At 40.8% G+C, this 20,275-nt stretch overlaps 1 pseudogene; it reads right to left on the reverse strand.

Annotated features, from left to right (window-relative positions):
• Positions 1-14,010: 14,010 nt before the first annotated feature.
• LOC101426329 (PDZ domain-containing protein 8-like) lies at positions 14,011-17,492 on the reverse strand (annotated as a pseudogene).
• Positions 17,493-20,275: the final 2,783 nt, after the last annotated feature.

Raw genomic sequence — 20,275 nt, forward strand, 5'->3', positions numbered from 1 at the left:
AGAAGGTAATACAGGGAAGCATCTATGAGATCTTGCAGTAGGAAGTGGTTTCATAAACTTTACACCCAAAGCATTAGCAATGAAAAAAAAAATAGATAAATGGGACCTCCTCAAGATTAAAAACATTTTTTAAAAGATTTATTATTTATTTATTTCTCTCCCCTTCTCCCCCCACCCCCAGTTGTCTGCTCTCTGTGTCCACTCACTTTGTGTTCCTCAGTGTCCACTTGTATTCTTGTCAGTGGCACCAGGAATCTGTGTCTCTTTTTATTGCATCAGCTCTCCATGTGTGCAGCATCACTACTGGGCAGGCTGTACTTTTTTTGTGCAGGCTGCTCTCCTTACGGAGCACACTCCTTGCATATGGGGCTTCCCTATGCGGGGGACACCCTTGCGTGGCACGGCACTCCTTGAGTGTGTCAGCACTCTGCGTGGGCCAGCTCACCACACAGGTCAGGAGGCCCTGGGTTTGAACCCTGGACGTCCCACATGGTAGGTGGATGCTCTATCAGTTGAGCCAAATCCGCTTCCCCAGATTAAAAATTTTGCGTTTCAAAGGAGTTTGGAAAGAAAGTGAAAATGCAGCCTACTCAATGGGAGAAAATATTTGTAAATATCTATCTGATAGGGACCTAATATCCAGCATATATAAAGAAATCCTACATCTCAAAAATAAAAAGACAAACAGCCCATTTGAAAAATGGGCAAGAGGTTTGAATAGATACTTCTCCAAAGAAGAAATACAAATTGTTAAAAAGGACATGAAAAGATGTTCCTCATCACTACCTACTGGGGAAATGCAAATCAAAACTACAGCGTGATATCATTTTACACCATTAGGCTATTAAAAAAGCAGAGGACTACAAGTGTTGGAGAGGATGAGGAGGAAAGTGAACTTATCCACTGCTGGTAGGAATGTAGAATGGTGCAGCCATTGTGGCAGACAGTTTGGTTTTTCCACAGGAAGCTAACTCTAGAACTGCCATATGATCCATATGATACACTAATCTCATTATACATACATACTTAGAAGAATTGAAAGCAGGTAGATGAACAGATATATGCATGCCAATGTTCATAGTGGCATGATTCACTATTTTATCATACCAGGAGTTAAATTTCTTTTTGACCAGAATAAAAGGGGGAAATGGAAAGGACAAGTGAGTTTATATTCCTATGAGTCTCCAAAAAGAGCCGGGAGGTTATCAGAGGGGATGCCCTTATGCAAACCTGAGCAGAGTCCCAGAGACAGATAAAGTAGATACAACCCCAGGTATTTGTTCTTCTGAGGGCTACAGAGTCCCATAGGTTCTATGGTCATAGCAGTTGGAGTTCAGTGCTATGTCAGTTGGCCCTACTTTGGAGTTTGTGTTTCTGTGTGATAGAGATGGACTTAGATGTGATCGTTGTCCACAAGTCTCTCCTGTTACTTTTACCAGATCTGTAGTTGGAGCTGGCATGTAGAATATATCCAGAGGACCTGAATCTCTGGACAGACCGTGTGATACCTAGGCCCTGAGCCGCAACAGACTTGCAACTCCTGCACTCTGGTTTATTGGTCTTACCCCACTCAGCTAACATGGAGGTGAAGAAGGTCAACCACCACACCAGGGATCCAAGAGGGCCTACAACTGAAAGCAGGAGAATTGCATCCAGCATCCATGTGGAATCTAAGACCCCACCTGATATAGATGTGGAGTGGACACAACCATTCTGTGGTCCACAGGATGGAGGAATAGAGTATGGATTAGAGTGGACTTACTGATATTCTATTCATGAACTATTGTGATTAGTAATTGAAGAAAATGTGGCATTGATGTGGAGAAAGTGGCCATGGTGGCTGCTGGGGGTAGGGAGTGGGAGGCAGAGATGAGATGTGGGGGCATTTTTTGGGACTTGGAGTTGTCCTGAGTGGTGCTGCAGGGACAGTTACCGGACATTGTATGTCCTCCATGGCCCACTGGGTGGACTCTGGGAGAGTGTGGGCTCTGATGTGGACCATTGACCATGAGGTGCAGCGGTGCTCAGAGATGCAATGAATGTCTCATGGTGATTGAGGAGGTTGTTGTTATGGGGGAAAGAGTAGGGTGAGGGGTGTGGGGGGTATATGGGGACCTCAAATTTTTTTAATGTAACATTAAAAAAATAAATGAAGACAAAAAAAAGTTGGAAGCAACCCTAAATGTCCATCAACAGATGAATGGATAAGCAAACTGTGGTATATACATTGAGTGGAATATTACTCAGCTGTAAAAAGGAATGCAATATTAACACACAGGATAAAATGGATGAATCCTGAAGACCTTATGTTGAGTAAAGTAAACCAGTCACTGAAGGACAAATATATGACCTCACTGGTATGAATTAAGCAAATAGAGCAGACTCACAGAGCTAGAGTCTGGAAGATAGGTTTACAGGAGAAATAAAGGGAATAGTGGGTGATGAGCTGATGCCCTTATGGGCAAAATCTATGATAAGGTGGAAGCGTGTGTTTGGGCAGTGGATGGGTATGACAATGGTGCAGTGATGTGATTGGGTTTGGTGGTACTGGTCTGTGAGGGGGAGTAGGGTAGGAGCATTGTGTTGGACTATCCATGGAACTGGGGGGAGGATCAGGGGAAGGAACAGGTGAATTCTTGGGATTTGCAGGCCTGTGGCTAAAACTACAATGCTGGGAATGTTCTTTAGGCAAACATGGCAAGGAAGGGTTATTGATGTAGAGTGTCAGGTTTGAGGGGCATGGTATATGGAACAGGGTGCACCTAGAGCAGGCTTCTGTGAAATATGTTCTTGTTCATCTTATCAAGGTGTGTTATATCAGTGGGTGGAGGCCAACACAATAAACAAGAAAACATTAAACTCCCGTCCTGGAAAGTCCTGCTATGTTCTCAATTAGAGAGACAAGAATCCCTCAAGAACATAGGCAGTGCCTAATTTTAAAAAAAAGACCAATATGTCAAGTCCTTAATATTATTGCAAGTAGCTATGAATCTTATTCTTCAAAAATTGAAACAGTGTTTACCATAGATTCCAAGGGGAGGGGTAGGGAAGAATAGAATAGATGGAACATAGGGTATTTTTAGGGCATTAGAATTGTTCTGCATAATCTTGCAAAAAAATGGATAAAGGCCATTTTAAATTTTCTTAAGACCTATAAAAGTGTACGGTAATAAATGTAAACAATAATGTAAACCATTGATAAACAATAATGTAAACCATTGACCATGATTAGCATCAATGCTTCAATATTTGTACATCAATTGTAAAAATGTAACATTCACATGTAAAATATTATTAATGGGGAGGGTGATGGGTATATGGGAAGCGCCTCTATTCTCTATGTGGCTTTTCTGTAGCCTAAAGCTTCTTTGAAGATAAAATGAAAAAAATAAGACACTGGGGGAATATATGGAAGAAAATGTCGCTGTTTATACAAGACAACAGATCTTACAGTGGTGAAAGACAAAATGTCAAAAATTCTTTTATTATTTCAAACTTTCTATTTTTTGTATTTTATTTATTATATTTAAAACTATTATTTCATTTTCTTATTATTTTATTTGGTTATTTTGTTTGCTTCATCTTTGGAAAGGTTTTGGATCACAGGTCACAACTGTGGTATTGGAGGATCATTTGTGTGGGGTGTTGGTGATGTGGGGATGCATGAGGAGGAGTTCGCCTGGGGCATGTCTATAAGGCATATGAATATGTTCAAGTATTCATGGGACATTGTCTTGGTGGATGGAGACCCACACAATAACCAAAAAAATACTTAATTACCTTCCTGGGAAGTCCTGCTACATTCTCTAATAGAGCAGCAAATACCCCCTGAGTACAAGGGCAGTGCCTAATGAAGGAAGACAGACATCAGGCCCTTGATAGTGATGATTGTACTTATGAACTTTTTCTTGTGAAAGAGAAACTTAGCCTAATATTATATATTGCCTTAAGAGTTACCTCCTGAAAGCCTCCTTATTGCTCAATTGTGGCCTCTCTGTAAGCCAAACTCAGCATATAAACACATTACATTCTCCCTGGCATGGGACATGACGCCCAGGGATGAACCTCTCTGGCACCAAGGGATTATTACGAAGAGCCAACTAGCAATGCATCTGGAAAAATACCTTGACAAAAGGGTGAAAGGGTAAATGCAAATGAGTTTTTATGGCTAAGAGATTTCAAAGTGCATTGGGAGGTCATTCCAGAGGTTACACTTATGCACATCTCAGCAAAATCTCATTTCCTGCCACAATAAACAGTGCCTCAAACAGTGGGGCTCCTGAGGTCTCTAGAGACATCCAGACACTATAGGCAGGGCAGAAAAGGTCTGGAATTCAGCACCCTGTCAGTGGGTCTTACTTTGGAATTTATGCTCCCCAGTGTAACAGAATTAAACTCATTTATAGTTTCCCTACACATGAATTTCTGCCCCCTCCCTTTTTTTTAATAAAAATTTTTATTGTCTTTTTTAAAAAGAAACATAGATCACACAAAATGCTGCATTAAAAAAATAAGAGGTTCCAGTATGCAACACTTTCCACCCCATCCCCACTCCTCCCACATCAACAACCTCTTTCATCAGTGTAGCACATTCATTGCATTTGATAAATACATTTTGGAACAGTGCTACACAGCATGGATTATAGTTATTTGCTAAATATATATCCCAGAGACTTAAATCTTTAGTCCATCCATGTGCCAGTTGAGCCCTGAATCTCAGCAGAGTTGCAACACCTACTCCCCAGTTCCAGGACAACTAACAAGGAGTTGATGATGGACAATGGCCATCCCAAACAACGAAGTGTCTGCAACTGCAAGCAAGGTAGTTCCATCCATCTGACCCATGGGATCTAAGGCCATTCTCAATTAGAGGTGGAGTGGGCATCACCATCCCAAAATCCTCAAGACTGAGGAGTGAAAAATGGACTAAAGTGAGTTATTATTATTCTATTAAAGAATTGTTATTCTAGCAATGGAAGAACTTTTATCACTGATATAAAGGAAGTGGCCACCAGAGGTTCTGAGTGGAGGGAGAGGGAAGAATAGATATAATATGGGGGCATTTTTGGGACATTGGAATTGGCCTGCATCATGTTGCAATGATGGATACAGACCATTATATATTTTGTCATAACCTACAAAATTGTGTGGGATAGAGTGTAAAGTATAATATAAACTATAGTCCATGGTTAGTAGCAATGCTTCAAAATGTGTTCATCAATCATAACAAATGTACCACAGTAAGGAAAGGTGTTTTTTATGTGGCAAAGTGTGGGAGTGTGAGGGAGAGGGGCATATAGGAATCCCCTATATTTTTTTATGTAACATTTAGGTAATCGAAAGCTTCTTTAAAAATAAAAACATATATTAAATAAAGAAAGTAATGAGATAGGGAAAAAAAACAATAGAGAAAATCAACAAAACCAAAATCTGGTTCTTTGAGTTGATCAATAAAATTGATGAAATCAAATTATGTCAATCAAGAATAAAGGGAAAAGATAGAAATTGCCAATACTAAGAATGAGACAAGTGGCATCACTAAATATTCTAAAGATATTAAAAAGAAAAATGAGAGAATATTATAAATAACTATGCCAATAAATACCTTCAAATACCTTGAATGAAATGGGAAAATTCCTTGAAAGACACAAGCTACCATGGCTCAATCAAGAAGAAATACATAACCTCAAAAGCCCTGAACATATAAAACAAATTTAGTTTGTTGTTAAAAACCTTCCTACAGAGAAAACTCCTGACCCAGATGACTTAAGTAATAAACTCCATCATATAGTTAAGAAAAAAAGAATGCCAATTCTACTCCCAGAAAATTGAATAGGAGGGAATACTTCCTAACTCATTCTATGAAGCCAGTATTACTTGGAAAACAAAACCAGATAAAGACATTACAAGGAAAAAAACTAAAGGTGGATATCTTTCCTGAAATAGCTGCAAGATTTCCAAGAATATTTTAGCAAATCAAATCCAACAAAATTTAAAAGGATAGTATATTATGAACAAATATAATTTATCTCAAAACATATTTAACATTTGAAAATCAAAGAAATTCACAAATTTAACAGATTAAAGAAATATTAATAAAACCATGTTACCATCTGAATAGAAGGTAAAATAGCACTTGATAAAATCCAACATCCATTCATGATTGAAACTTTCAACAAATTAGGAAAAGATAATTTCCTCAATCCAATAAAGGACACTGAAAAAAAAAACCCTACAGTTAACATCATGCTCATCATGAAATACTGACTGCTTTCCTCAGAAGAGCAGGAATAAACAGGATGTCCACTCCCATCAACTTTGAACTGGAAATCTAATCTACAGTGACAGAAGACAGATCAGTGGGGATAAGGTTAGGGATTGACTGGGAAAAAGCACAAGGGATTCATTGAAGGTGATGAAAATGTTTTATATCTTGATTGTGGTTGTGGTTTCACAGATGTATACATTTATCAAAACTCATTGAGCTGTACAATAAAATGCACCCATTTTAAATTTATCTAAATTATATCTCAATAATGTTGAGTTTTTTAAAAAGCACACATATTTGAATGACTAAATCCAAAAGCCTGACAATGCCAATTTCTGGCAAGGATGTGGAGCAACAGGAACCCTCATTCATTGCTGCTGGGGGCAAAATGATACAGCCATTTTGGCAGATAGATTGACAATTTCTTAAAAAACTGAATATAATCTTACCATATAATTCACCAATTGTGCTCCTAGATATTATCCAAATGATTTGAAAACGAAGGTTCACAAAAACCCTGCATGTGAATGCTTATAACAGCTTTATTCATAATTTCTAAAAACTGGAAACAACTAACAATTTCTTCAGTAGAGGAATAGACAAACAAACAGTGATATATCTATACAATGGAATACTACTCAGCAATAAAAAATAAAAATGAATGAGCTATTCAGACCACAAAGTAGCATGAATGAAGCTTAAATGCATATTGCTAGGTCAAAAAAAGCTAATCTGAAAAGGCTACATACTTTATGAGTTTATTTATAAGGCATTCTAGAAATGGCAAACAAATCATTGTTGCCAGGGTTCAGAGTGAAGTGAGGGGCATCTGAATAGGTGACAGGGGATTTTTTAGAATAGTGAAAATATTCTGTATGATACTTTAATGATGGATATATGGCACGATTCATTTTTTAAGAATCATAGAACTTTGGAACACAAGGTGAAAACCTCAATGAATGCAAATTTTTTAAAAGCTGTTTAGGAGGTCAGGGGATCTCAAGATGAAATTCACAATGTGAAAAAAAGAATCTATTGTGTGATCTATGTATCTTTTAAAATGAAATAAGAATATATTTAAAAAGAATTACCATATGATCCAGCAAAACCATGACTAAGTAAAACAAAAAAATTCATAAAGCAAAAAAAAAAACACAAAACAGTCCAACAATTGTAAATGAATGAAACACATATGTGTGGGGGCATTTCTGACTTAAGTAACTTTGAAAATGAATTTCCAATTCATTTAGAAATGAATTTCTTATAGACTAAAAGGCAAAAGGTACTGCGCTCTATTTGATAGGGTTATCTCCCACAGGGATATGAGTTAGTAATTCTGATACCAATATACATGTATCCTGGAATTGAACAATTAAGTAATTGGATGGCATATGTTTCTTGCTGTTGGAGTGGGAGGTTATAGAAAAGCAAAGAAGTGCAGAATGATACATGCTGTAGTGGATAAGAGTTTGAAACATTAGTATGAAATCATGCTCAGCTTAACATACATACAGAAGGTTACAAAGAAATATTTATAGATATGTGCAGAGATTAGTAACATACCCATATGTGTTTCTTGCTCTGTCAGCTAAGAGGGCTAGAAGCAATGCTATCCCAATAACAATGAATGCACTTAGAGTCCAGGTCCTGGTTTCCAAGTACCACTTTATAAAAAAAGGAATGAGAGTGCCTTAGAAAAAATAGCTGATTTTAGGACAGGGGCAGCAAATATACAATGTGACACTGAAGCATTTTTTAGTGACATAAAGTAAGGAAGAGCTCAAAAAGAAAAATATAACCCACAAAGATGGGTGTATGTCAAAGAGGTAGAGGAACCAGATAAAAGAGCTCCCAATGGCCAAAGATGGAAAATTTTGAGCAAAAATAAGTAAATGATTAATGGATTCTGTACTTGAATCCGTGTCGATAGAAACAAACTATTGAAAAATAAATGAATAAATGGAGAGTAGACAAATTTCCTGTGTAGAAGAGTTCCAAATAATTTATACAGATAACTAACAGCCCACTCCTTAAGTGTGGGTTGGGCATAGTGACTTCTTTCCAAAGAGTACAGTATAGAAAGGGGGGAAAGGAATAACTTTACAGTAGAGAAATCTGACAAACTGACTTATCAATCAGGTGATCAATGTGCACATCAACAGTAGTAAGTGAGATTGGTAGCATCACTTTAGCATCACTTAGTATGCTGAGATGAGAATGGAACCTTACCTCTGTAGTCTTCCTCCTTCAAATCCATTATCCCAACCTAATCATAAGAAAAATATGTGAAATCACAATGAGAACTATTCTACGAAATATCTCAAAATTGTCAAGGGGGTATTCTACTATAGAAATATTGTGACTCTAGCAATGGAAGAAATTATATCATTGATGTGGAGACCGTGGCCATGGGAGTTGCTGAGGGCAGGGAGAGGGAAAAAGAGATGTGATATTGGGGATTTTGGGGACTTGGAGTTGTACTGAATGATATTGCAGGGACAGATGCAGGACGTTATATACCCTGCCATAACCTACTGAATGGACTGGGGGAGAGTGTAAACTACAACGTAAGCTATAATCCATGTGGTGCAGCAGTGTTCCAAAATGTATTCATCAAATGCAATAAATGTGCCACACTAATGAAAGATGTTATCGATGTGGGAGGATTGGGGGTTGTGGGATTGGGGTATATGGGAACCTCTTATATTTTTTAATGTAACTTTTTGTGTGATCCATGTATCTTTTTAAAAAAAAGATAATAACATTTTTAAAAACTAAAAAAAATTGTCAAGGTCATCAAAACAAGGAAAACCTAAGAAACTGTCACAGCCAACAGGATCCTAAGGAGACATGATGACTAAACATAATATGGTACCTTTGATAGGATTCTCTCACAGAGAAGGACATTAGGTATAACTAATGAGTTCAGAAAAGTATGGACTTTTAGTTAATAATAATACATGAACATTGGTTCACTCATTGTGAGAAATGTAATGCCATTCTAAAGTAAGAGGTTAATAGCGGAAAGCTGGGTGTGGGATATATGGGAACTCTGCACAAATTTCCTGTGAAACTAAAACTTATTAAAAAAAGGTTACTTAAAAAAATCCTGATCCCTGATCCTAGCCCCCATAGATGCTGATTTAATTGGTCAACTTTGTGTGGTCTAGCATTAGGAGTGTTAAAAGCTCCCTAGGTGGGGGAGAGAGTATAAACTACAATGCAAACTGTAATCCAGACTTTGTGGCAATGCTCCAATATGTGTTCATCAATTGTGGCAAATGTACCACACTACTGAAGGATGTTCTTAATGTGGGAAAATGTGGGAGGCAAAGGGGTTGGGGCATATGGGAATTCCCTTTATTTTTTATATATCATTTATGTAATCTAAGTATCTTTAAAAAATAAAAAAATATGTATTTTTAAAAACACACTCCAGGTGATCTTAAGGTGCAGCCAGGTGTCATACCTATTATTTTTTTTAACATTATTTTTATTAAAGTTAATAATAGATCACAAAGAGTGTTACATTAAAAAACTCACTCCCTACCCTCCACCCCTTTCCCCCATCATTTTTGTAAATTGTATTTTTTGAAGATATATACATCTCAAAAAATGTTACATTAAAAAACGTAAGAGGTTCCATTATAGACCCCACCTCCCCACCCCACTTCTCCCACACCAACAACCTCTCCCATCATGTGGCACACTCATCGCACTTGGTGAACACATTTTGGAGCACTGTCTGCACCACATGGATAATAGTTTACCCTGTAGTTCATGCTCTCCCCCAGTACATTCAGTGGGTTATGGCAGGATATATAAAGTCCAGCATCTGACCCTGCAATATCATTTACAGCAACTCCAAGTCCCAAAAATGCCCCCACATCACATGTCTTCTTCCCTCTCCTTACCCTCAGCAACTACTGTGGCCACTTTCTCCAGCTCAATGCTACAATCTCTTCTATTATTACTTACAATATTTTTATAGTAGAATATCAGTAAGTCCACTCTAATCCATATTTTATTCCTCCATGCTGTGGACCCTGGGATGGTGATGTCCACCCCACCTCTAGATCAAGAGGGGGCTTAGATTCCACATGGATGATGGATGCAATTCTTCTGCTTGCAGTTGCAGGCATTCTTGGCTCCCTGGTGTGGTGGTTGACCTTCTTCACCCTCCTGTTAGCTGGCCTGGGTAAGTCCAATGAACCAGAGAGTAGGAGTTGCAACTCTGCTGAGGCTCAGGGCCCAGCTGGCACATGGGCAGTCCAGAGATTCAAGTTCCCTGAGTATACACCATCCCTAGTGCCAACTATGGGTTCAGTAAAAGTGACAAAAGAGGCATGTGTAGAAAGGTCACATCTGAGTCAGACCTACTATTAATAGATGAGGGCCTAAGGCTGAGGGTGTAGTATGGGAAAGGCCCAGGAGCTACACTCATATCTACAATGCTTCCTGGTCCATAACTAAGAAAATCATAGTTTTTTAACAGATAATATTTCTTTGCTTATAAGGCAAACAGGTGCTAATAGAAAAAAAATGCACTAGGTTTTTTAGTAATATCCTAGGTTAAATAGTGATGTTCAATAGAGCTTTCTGTGACCATGGAAATGATCTATAACTACACTGTCAAATATGGTAGCCACAAGACATATAACTATTGAGCACTTGAAATGTGGCTGGCTATTGTGACAGAGAAAGTGAATTTTTAATAGACTATTTTTGTAGGCACTCTTGGCTCCCAGGTGTGGTGGTCGACCTTCTTCACCTCCCTGTTAGCAGGCTGGGGTAAGTCCAATAAGTCAGAGGGTAGGAGTTGCAATTCTGCTGAGGCTCAGGACCTGGCTATCACATTGACAGTCCAGAGATTCAGGTACCCTGAGTATACACTAAACCCCAGCACCAACCATAGGTCTGGTAAAAGTAACAGGAGAGGCTTGTGAAAAAAGATCACATCTGAGTCCAACTCCATCACACTCAGGAACACAAACTCCAAAGTGCGGTCACCCCTCGGGCTGAAGTGTGGTTTGCTGGCCTGGCGGGGGAGCGGCCGTGGTAGGCCAAGCCGCTGCCCCCATAATAGGGTGGCTGGTCGGACTCACCGCCACCCCTGAAGGGAGCTCGGCATGGGCGCAGAGTGCCCTCGGGTCTCCCCTTCTCGGCAGCCATGCTTCCGCGGCCGCCCCTCCTCCCTAGGATGGCGCCACACGATGCCTGTGGGGTGGCACCCTTCTTCTTCTTTCTCCCTGCGCAGGCGCAGGGCGGAAAAATCCAGTCTGCCCTTCCCCCCCCCCCCCCCCCCCCCCGGACAGCAGCAACAGCCAGGCGTGGGCAGGAAACTCCAGTCTGCCCTCCACCCCAGCAACAGCAGCTACCAATCCCTAAACCCTGCCCCTTCCCCCAGCAACAGCGACAGCCAATCCCTAACCACCACCCCTCCCCCGTCCAGTACCGCCCACTGACCTTTCGCCGGCAACCAATCAGAACAGGGCGTGGCTTCGACCAATCAGCCTTCCCCAGCCCCTATAAAACTGTTGCCTCTCCCTCAAGAAAGTGGACTTGCGTGTTTACCTTGTCTCCACGGTAGTTCTTCTGCCGTGCGCCCTCCAGTCCTGAGAGCCCCCGACAAGGGCCTGGCCTCCCTTGTCCCCAGTTCGTCGCCTGCTTCTCCGGGTGACCCCCTCGTCGCCGGCTTTGCCGGGCGACCCCATCAGCCGAACCGCGCAACCCCTGTGAGACCGACCCCTCGTCTGCTGCCGGACCGACTCCTCGTCCCAAGTGGGACCGACCCCTCGTCCCAAGCAGGACTGACCCCTCGTCCAAAGCTGGACCGACCCCTCGTCCGCAGCCAGACCCCACCTCTACCGACCGAGCAAGCCGCCGCACAAAGTAGGGCCAACTGGCATGGCACTGAACTCTATCTGCCATCATAATAGAACCTGTGGGTCTCTGTAGCCCTCAGAAAAACCAATACCTGGGGTTGTATCTATTTTAGCTGTCTCTGGGACTCTGCTGAAGTGTGCGTAAAGGCAACCCCTCTGATGACCTCCCGGCTCTTTGCATCCATCAGCCAAGTAGAATCTAAGCCCCCTCTCGCTTTGGAGGTGGAGTGGACATAACCACCTCAGGGTCCACAGAATGGAGGAATAGAGTATGGATTAAAGTGGACTTACTAATATTCTATTCTGGAACTATTGTGATTAGTAATGGAAGTAAATGTAGCATTGATGTGGAGAAAATGGCCACAGTAGCTGCTGAGGGTAAGGAGTGGGAAGAAAAGATGTGATGTGGGGGCATTTTCAGGACTTGGAGTTGTCCTGGGTGGTATTATAGGGACAGTTACTGGACATTGTATATCCTGCCATCGCCCACTGGGTGGACTGGGGGGAGAGTGTAAGCTATAATGTGAACCATTGACCATGTGGTGCAGCAGTGCTCAGAGATGTATTCACCAAGTGCAATGAATGCCCCATGATGATGGAGGAGGTGTTTTTATGGGAGGAGTGGGGTGAGGGGGTTGGGGGGGTGGGGGGTATATGGGGACCACATATTTTTTTAATGCAACATTAAAAAATAAATAAAGACAAAAAATAGACTATTTTTAGAGTAATTTTAGGTTGATAGAAAAATTGTCCACAAAGAGTTCTCATATACCCCCTCTCCTGCCTTCAGATAGTTTCTCTTATTATCATCTTATTAGTGTGGTATATTTTATAATTAATAAACCACTAATTTTTTGTTAGCCTTTTTTTAAACTTTTATTTTAAAATAACTTCAAACTCACAAGTAAGCTGCAAAAATAATACAAAAATGCATAGAACTCCAATATACCCCCTCACCCACATATCCAGATTTACCAACTTTTAGCACTTACAGCACTTATTATATCATTCTATCTATCTATTCTCTGTCAGTCTGTCTTTCTATTATCTAAACTATTAAGAGTAAGTTGCATACATCATATTCCTTGAACACTTAACACTTCCAGATACATTTTCTGAGAACAAGGATACTCACTATACAACCACCTTAAGTACAGCTATCAATTTGATGAATCATTATTGATACATTATTAATTAAAATCCATAATTAACACTAGAGTTCACTCTTTGTGATGTACAGTTCTATGAGTTTTTGGGTTTTTTAATATGTAAATGATTTTTAGTAAATCAGCATGACACACTAAAGCCTCAATATCTGCTTTCATGTTACATTTGGCAAAAACAAAATGAAACAAATATCACCCAACAAATCCAAAATAACAAAAATTTCAAGCAAGTGAAACGACAGACTTCATACCACAAAAGAAAAATCCAAAACCTGTTTCTTCAATGATTACTGTTGTCAATTTGGGCATGCAGAAAATTTGTTAAAACCATGATGAAAAGAAAGTATTTAAGAATCTGGACAGTATCCTGCTTAACACTAATTCAAAAACTAAGAGGAAAGGGAAATAACACAGTGAGATACCACACATACATACATGAAAAGTTAGCTTACAAAATTTCATAATTAGAAAAAGGTAAAAATAAATTAGTAAAAATAAATTCCCAGTATAAACCCAAAAAGCATAGTTATAAGTGCAATCTGAAACAACCAATTCAGTGAGCTGGACATGTTTTTGTGGGAAAACAATCACTTTCATTCTTGTTTGTACACCAGCAAATAACTGGAGAAGCAGGTCAAAGAACATGATAAGAGGGTTTAAACATGGTTGTATTTGTGATACTTTAGGTGCAAATTTTTCCAAATTGTGTGAAATTTTAAATGGACTGTTATACAGATTCTGATGGGCCAAATAAGTCATCTGATATGTTGCTGAATGGCTGAGAGTCTATTAGTTGGCTTATTTCATTATCAAGGTCTTCTTCTGTATCATCTGTGTACTTGCTTATTTTTTTAGAGTGCTGGTTTATAGACAGACTTTCTAAAGATTGAATATCTTCAGTACCTGCTCTGTAGTGGATCATGAGAAGTGTCAGAGCTTGCAGTCTTTCACCTGATTTAGCCAATGCAGCCAAAAGGAGTGGTTTTTTTCTTCTTCTTGTATCAGTTGTCTCTTTTTCTTCTCTAACAAGGGAATTATTATATTCCAACTCCTGATGAATTTCATTTTGGAGTTTGTCCAACACAAACTTTAGCTTCTGGATTCTTTCCTCAGGCAAACCCCTATAGAGATCACGCCTAATTTCTTTAACTGCAATGGACACACCGTCATCCAGACCACCCTCCTTTCTTACTAACTTTATTCCTGTGTTGTTTCCCTGTTTAGGACTATTTGGACCACAGACCTCTGTGTCACTGCCTTCATTGTCAGATGCGTTGGGTGTGTGTTTTGGTGAAGGTTCTACTAGATCAGTTCCTGGTTCAGCAAGGCGAGTTTTAGAGACTTGATGCAAATTTAGCAAACGAGAGCTAGTACTGATAATGTGCCTTGTCAAGCCTGTTGTTTTAGTAACTGATTTGTTAGCTTCGGAATCAACATGAGGAGGCAAGCCTAAGAGGGTTTCCTGTTCTTCCAGACTGAGGTATTTCAGGATTTGGTCGGTTTGCCTATCAGGTGCTCCACAAAAAGGAGTCTCAGCTAGACACTTTTCTTGACATTTTTTATGGCAAACATAAGCACAAAACAGACACTGGGAAACAGCTTTAGTCCAGACATTTTTCTTACAAATCACACCAAGTTGGGTTCTGGAATTGAGTATCCTGGAAACTATGTTTATTTTCTGTTAAACCCATCTGTCCAACAAAATGGTCCTCTCCAGGTAGGGCAGAAACCTCTTCAATCAAACGGTATTCTTTTTCTTTCTCTAAGTTAGGAACTGGATGGTGGTCTGGTTTTCCTTCTTTCAAATATTTGAAATGAATAGTAATGTCACCAAAGCAAAATTTGTTGTTGAATCCCTTTTGCATATTCAGATTGCGTAGCGCAGTTCTAGTGGCCATAGCTTTAGGAGATGGGGCTTCCAATCTGAATTTTGAACGGTATTCCATGTTTGATGTAGCTAAGCATCCTAAAGCTGCCTCTTCAAGTTTTAAACGAACAGGCCCCAAACAGATGAGAACCCCCAACTTGAAAGGATCCCTACACCACAGTGCAATATTTTAGGTATCAGTGGCAGGCTTTTGTCAAAGAAACAGGTTGCTCTGGTTCTTGTCCATTTTCCTAGCTTATTACGAGAAGGAATTTCTGATGATTACCATGTTTGTAGGTCATCTCAACTGTCCTTAATAGGACAGGAACTTTCTGAAGTAGTCTTTACCATTTCTCGCTTTACTAAAAACTGCTTAGTTGCAGATACATCATCTATGTGATCTATATTTTTTGCTTGCTTTTCAGCAGATTTATCTGCAAGAGGAGGCAGCACCTTCTCTGGCTTTTTGACAAGAATATCTGGTTCTGCCTAATCTTGGGTGCCAACAGAAGGCAAAGTAACTTTCACTTGTGGTTGTGGTGGCATAGGTAGATTTAAAGTGGATCCTTGGGTTGGTTTTGACACTTGTACTGGGTCTGTAATCTCAGAAGATTTTAGGGCTAAGGGTTTATTTCCTTCTTTGGATGGAAGCTTTGGTGGTGGTGGCTGACTTCCTGTAACTGATTTATGGTTTAAAACTGGTGATATAGTTCCAAGAGGTTTAACAGAAAGGGTTGTAGGAGTATGTTTGGGACTATGACTCAATGATTATGCCTCATCTTTGAACTCATTTTGTGTTCTAACATCACTTGCCAAATCTTCAAATTCAGAATCTAGGTCTCTATTTCCAGCATCCACTGCCAACCCGGCTGCTTCCTCTTCGTAATTTGGTTGGCATGAGTTTGACAGAAAGTTTTCTTCCAACTGTCCAAAATTATCTTGCAGCACGGCACCTTGATTAATCTGACCAACAGGTCTTTCATAATATACCAGAACTCGGTCACCAGCCTGCATGATAAGCTTCAACACTTGCAGGGTGGATGTGATTTTCACACCTCCAATAGCAATAAGTCGATCACCCCGCTGACAATCTGTAACTGCAGCAGGTGAGTTTAGGGCTACAGTTTCAATTATGACGTGTCCAGCATACCTGTCCTTTGACTGGACAAGACAAAGTGTAAGTCCAACACTTTGCAAATTTCCCTTTATTAATTCAACCGTCTTAATAGAACTCCTTTGTTTTTCTTCCCAAACACCATTGCTCGACTCAAGTGTGCAATGAATATTTGCTTCTCTGTCATAGGATCCAAAAATGAGTAACCTGCTACATTCTAACATCATAACTTTAAGGCGGCCTTCAGCAGGTGCCCACTTATATGGATATGCTGGTCTTCATCTTGTTCAAATCCTTGTAAGGTTTGGAGTGGAAAAAATGGCTTAAACCTGATCGTGTAACTCGGGAGGGTGTGCTTGCGCTTGATAATCTTCTTGAGCTGTTTGACGATGATGGAGGTGAGCTGGGGCATGGGCCGCCCTTCAAACTGGGAGCGCACTTCGAAGTCGATGAGGAGGTATCCACGAAGGAGAAGAACCAGTGGGTGAAGACGTGAAGACGAAGCCTACGTGACCAACACGTAGGCGGACTTGCCGAACACCAGGTCCACGTCGATGGCCAGGTGGAAGCCGCCGTGGTACTCCACCTCCGCCTCAAAGGCCAGCTTCTCCGGGGAGGTGGCGGGCAGCGCCTCCCCCTCGGACGTCGGACTCGCCGGTGCCTCCCCCTCGGACGTCGGACTCGCCGGTGGCCGAAGGCACGACGGGCCGCAGGAGTCAGGGGGTCTTGATGAAGGGCACGGTCTCGCCCAGGAACACATCCCGCTGGCTCAGCCCCTCCAGCAGGGGCCCGGCCGTCTTGGTCTACAGCAGGTAATCGAAGTGCACCTTGATCTTCTTGGTGACGCAGCGGCGGGCCAGCACAGTGTCCCGCAGCTCCTGGAAAAGGAACAGGATGGTGGTGTTGAGGAAGTAGCACGTCTCCCGCGTCGGAGGGGCGGGGCTCTCGGGGGCCGGGGTCGCGCCGCCCTCGGGGTCCCGCCGGAGGGCTCCGCAGCCCCGCTGCCGGCATCGAGGTACTCCGTCAGGGGCAGGCCCGGCACCGGCTTGCAGTAGCGGAAGCCGTCGCGCGCGCGGGCGGCCTTGTCCAGCGGCGGCTCAGGATGAGTGCGGTGGAGCCGCAGGAACTGGGTGAGGAGCGGGAGGAAGGAGCCCAGCACGGCCGACGCCGGGATCTTGAGCAGCAGCCCCATACTGCCCCCGCCGCCACCCGGGCGTCCCCACCTGCTCCCGCGCCCACCGCGCCGCTCTCTTCACGCCGCCGCCCCCGCTGCCTCTGTCTTGGGGACATCGGCGCGCCGGGTGGACCTCGTCGGGCTAACCCCGGCGACTCGATGCGGCGCCTCAGCGCGCAGCAGCCTGCGCCTCCTGCGACGCGGCCGGACACCGCTGGAGTGGTGGCTGCGGCCGCGCCCTACAGCTCTGTGAGTTTTAACAGAGGCACGTCGTGTATCCATCATACAGAATATGTCACTGCCTTAAAAATGTCCCGTGTTCCACCTTTTCATCCCTCCTCCCCTCTCCCTGAACCCCTGACAACCACTGACATTTTTACTGTCTCCGTAGTTTTACCTTTCTCAGAACATTATAGTTGGAATCATACAGTATGTAGCTTTTTCAAACTGCCTTCTTTCTCTTACAAACATGCATTTAAGGATTCTAAATGCCTTTTTGTAGCTTAATAACTCATTTTTAAGCACTATATTATACCCCATTATATGGATATACCACCATTTGTTGGTTTATTCATCTACTGAAAGACATCTTTGTTTCTTCCAATTTAGGGCAATTATGAATAAAGCTGCTATAAACATTTATGTGCAGGTGAGTGCAATTTTCCAATACTATGATGATGTAGACTGAATTGTATATCCCAGTTTAGAAATGTTCTTAGTCTTGATCCACATTCTGGTGGGTGTGGACAAATTGTAAATAAGATCTTTTCAAGATGTTAACTGTGGCCCAACTGAATCAGGTTGAATTTTAATCCAGATTACTGGAGTCCTTCATAAACTGAGAGAAAGTCAGACAGGGAGAAGTCATGGGGAGCAGCCAGAAGCTAGAAGTCAACATGAAGGAGAAGACATGGCCATGTGTATTGCAATGTGATGGAAAAGTCAAGGAACCGCAAAGATTGCCAACCATCCAGAAGATATCGACCCTGGAGGAAGCAAGCCTTCTAGCCTCTGAAACCACGAGCCAATAATTTCCTGCTGTTAAACCAACCCATTGTATGGCATTTGTTTTAGCAGCCTGGAAACTAACACCCATGGCAAGCTTATGTTTAGCCTTTTAAGAAACTGCCAGACTGTTTTTCGAAGTGACTATACCTGTTTTGAATTCTCACCATCATGATGCAGGCTCATGTGGCTCTATACCCTCTCCAAAACTTGGTATTGTTAGTGATTTGGACTTTAGCCATTCTAATATGTCCTTTGTCAAAGATCAGTCGACTATATTTGCATGGATCTACTTCTAGACTCTTTCTATGTCATTGATATATTTGTCTATTTCACAAAAACCACTCTGTCTTGATCACTATACCTTTATAGTAAGTCTTGAATACTGGTAGTGTCAGTCCGCCAACTTTTTTCTTCTTAAATATTGTGTTGGTTATTCTTGGTCTTGACCTTTCCATTTATACTTAAGAATAAGTTTGTTGATATCCACAAAACAACTTTCTGGGATTTTGATTGGGATTACATTGAATCCATAGATCAAGTTGGAAAGAATTAGCTTATCAATAATAAGTCTTTCTATCCAAAAACCCAGATTATCTCTTCATTAATTTAGGTCTTTGGTTTCTTTCATTAGAGTTTTGTAGTTGTTCTTTCATACCTATTTTTTAGATTTAAAGCTAAGTTTTTCTCTCTGTTTTGGTGCTACTATAAAAGGTGTAGCATTTTAAATTTCAAATCCTAATTGTTCATTGCTGGTATACAGGAAAGCAATTGACTTTTGTAAGTTAGCCTTGTAGCCTGAAATCTTGCTATCTTTGTTTATTAGTTCCAGGGTTTTCTTGTAGATTCTTTGGGACTATTCCACACAGACAATCATAACGTCTGTGGACAAAGAGAGTTTTATTTCTTCCTTTTCAATATGTGTACCTTTTAGTTCCTTTGCTTGTTTTGTTGCATTAGCTAGTTAGTACTTCCAGTTTGATGTTGACTAGGGATGATGAAAAGGAACATACTTATCTTGCTCCTGATCTTAGAAGGATATCATCTAGTTTCTCACGATTAAGTATGATATTAGCAGCAGGTTATTGGTAGATATTCCCTATAAAGTTGAGAAAGTTCCCCTCTATTCCAATTTTGCTGAGAGCTTTTATCATAAATTGGTATTGGATTTTTCCTGTCTCTTCATCTACTGATATGATTATAGTATATATAAACTTTTCTGCTTTAGCTTGTTGATGTGATAAATTGATTTTCAGATGTTGAACCAGCCTTACGTCTTGGACTAAATCCAATTTAGTCATAGTGTCTAATTTTTTTTTGTATATTGTTGGATTCAATTTGCTAATGTTTTGGTGAGGATTTTTGCATCTATGTTCATCAGAGATATTGGTCTGTAATTTTCCTTCCTAGCAATGTATTTGTCTGGTTTGGGTATTGGGTTAATACTGGAATGAATATTGGGAAGTGTTCTCTCTGCTTCTATTTTCTGGAAGACATTATAGAGAATTGGTATAGTTTCTTCTTTAAATGTTTAATAGAATTCACCAGAGGAACCATCTAGGTCTGGGGTTTTATGTTTTGCAAGATTATTAATTGTTGATTCAATTACTTCAATAGATAAAGGCCTATTTAGATGATCAATTTCTTCTTTCGTGACTTTTAGTAGAGCTAAAAGTCTTTCAAGGAATTGGTCCATTTCGTCTAAGTTATCAAATTGCTGGAAGTTTGTTATTTTATTGATTTTTTTCCTCAAAGAACCATCTTTTGGTTTCTTTGATTTTCTCTATTTCCTGTTT

This window comes from Dasypus novemcinctus, chromosome X (genome assembly GCF_030445035.2).
Source record: "Dasypus novemcinctus isolate mDasNov1 chromosome X, mDasNov1.1.hap2, whole genome shotgun sequence".
NCBI lineage: Eukaryota > Metazoa > Chordata > Mammalia > Cingulata > Dasypodidae > Dasypus > Dasypus novemcinctus.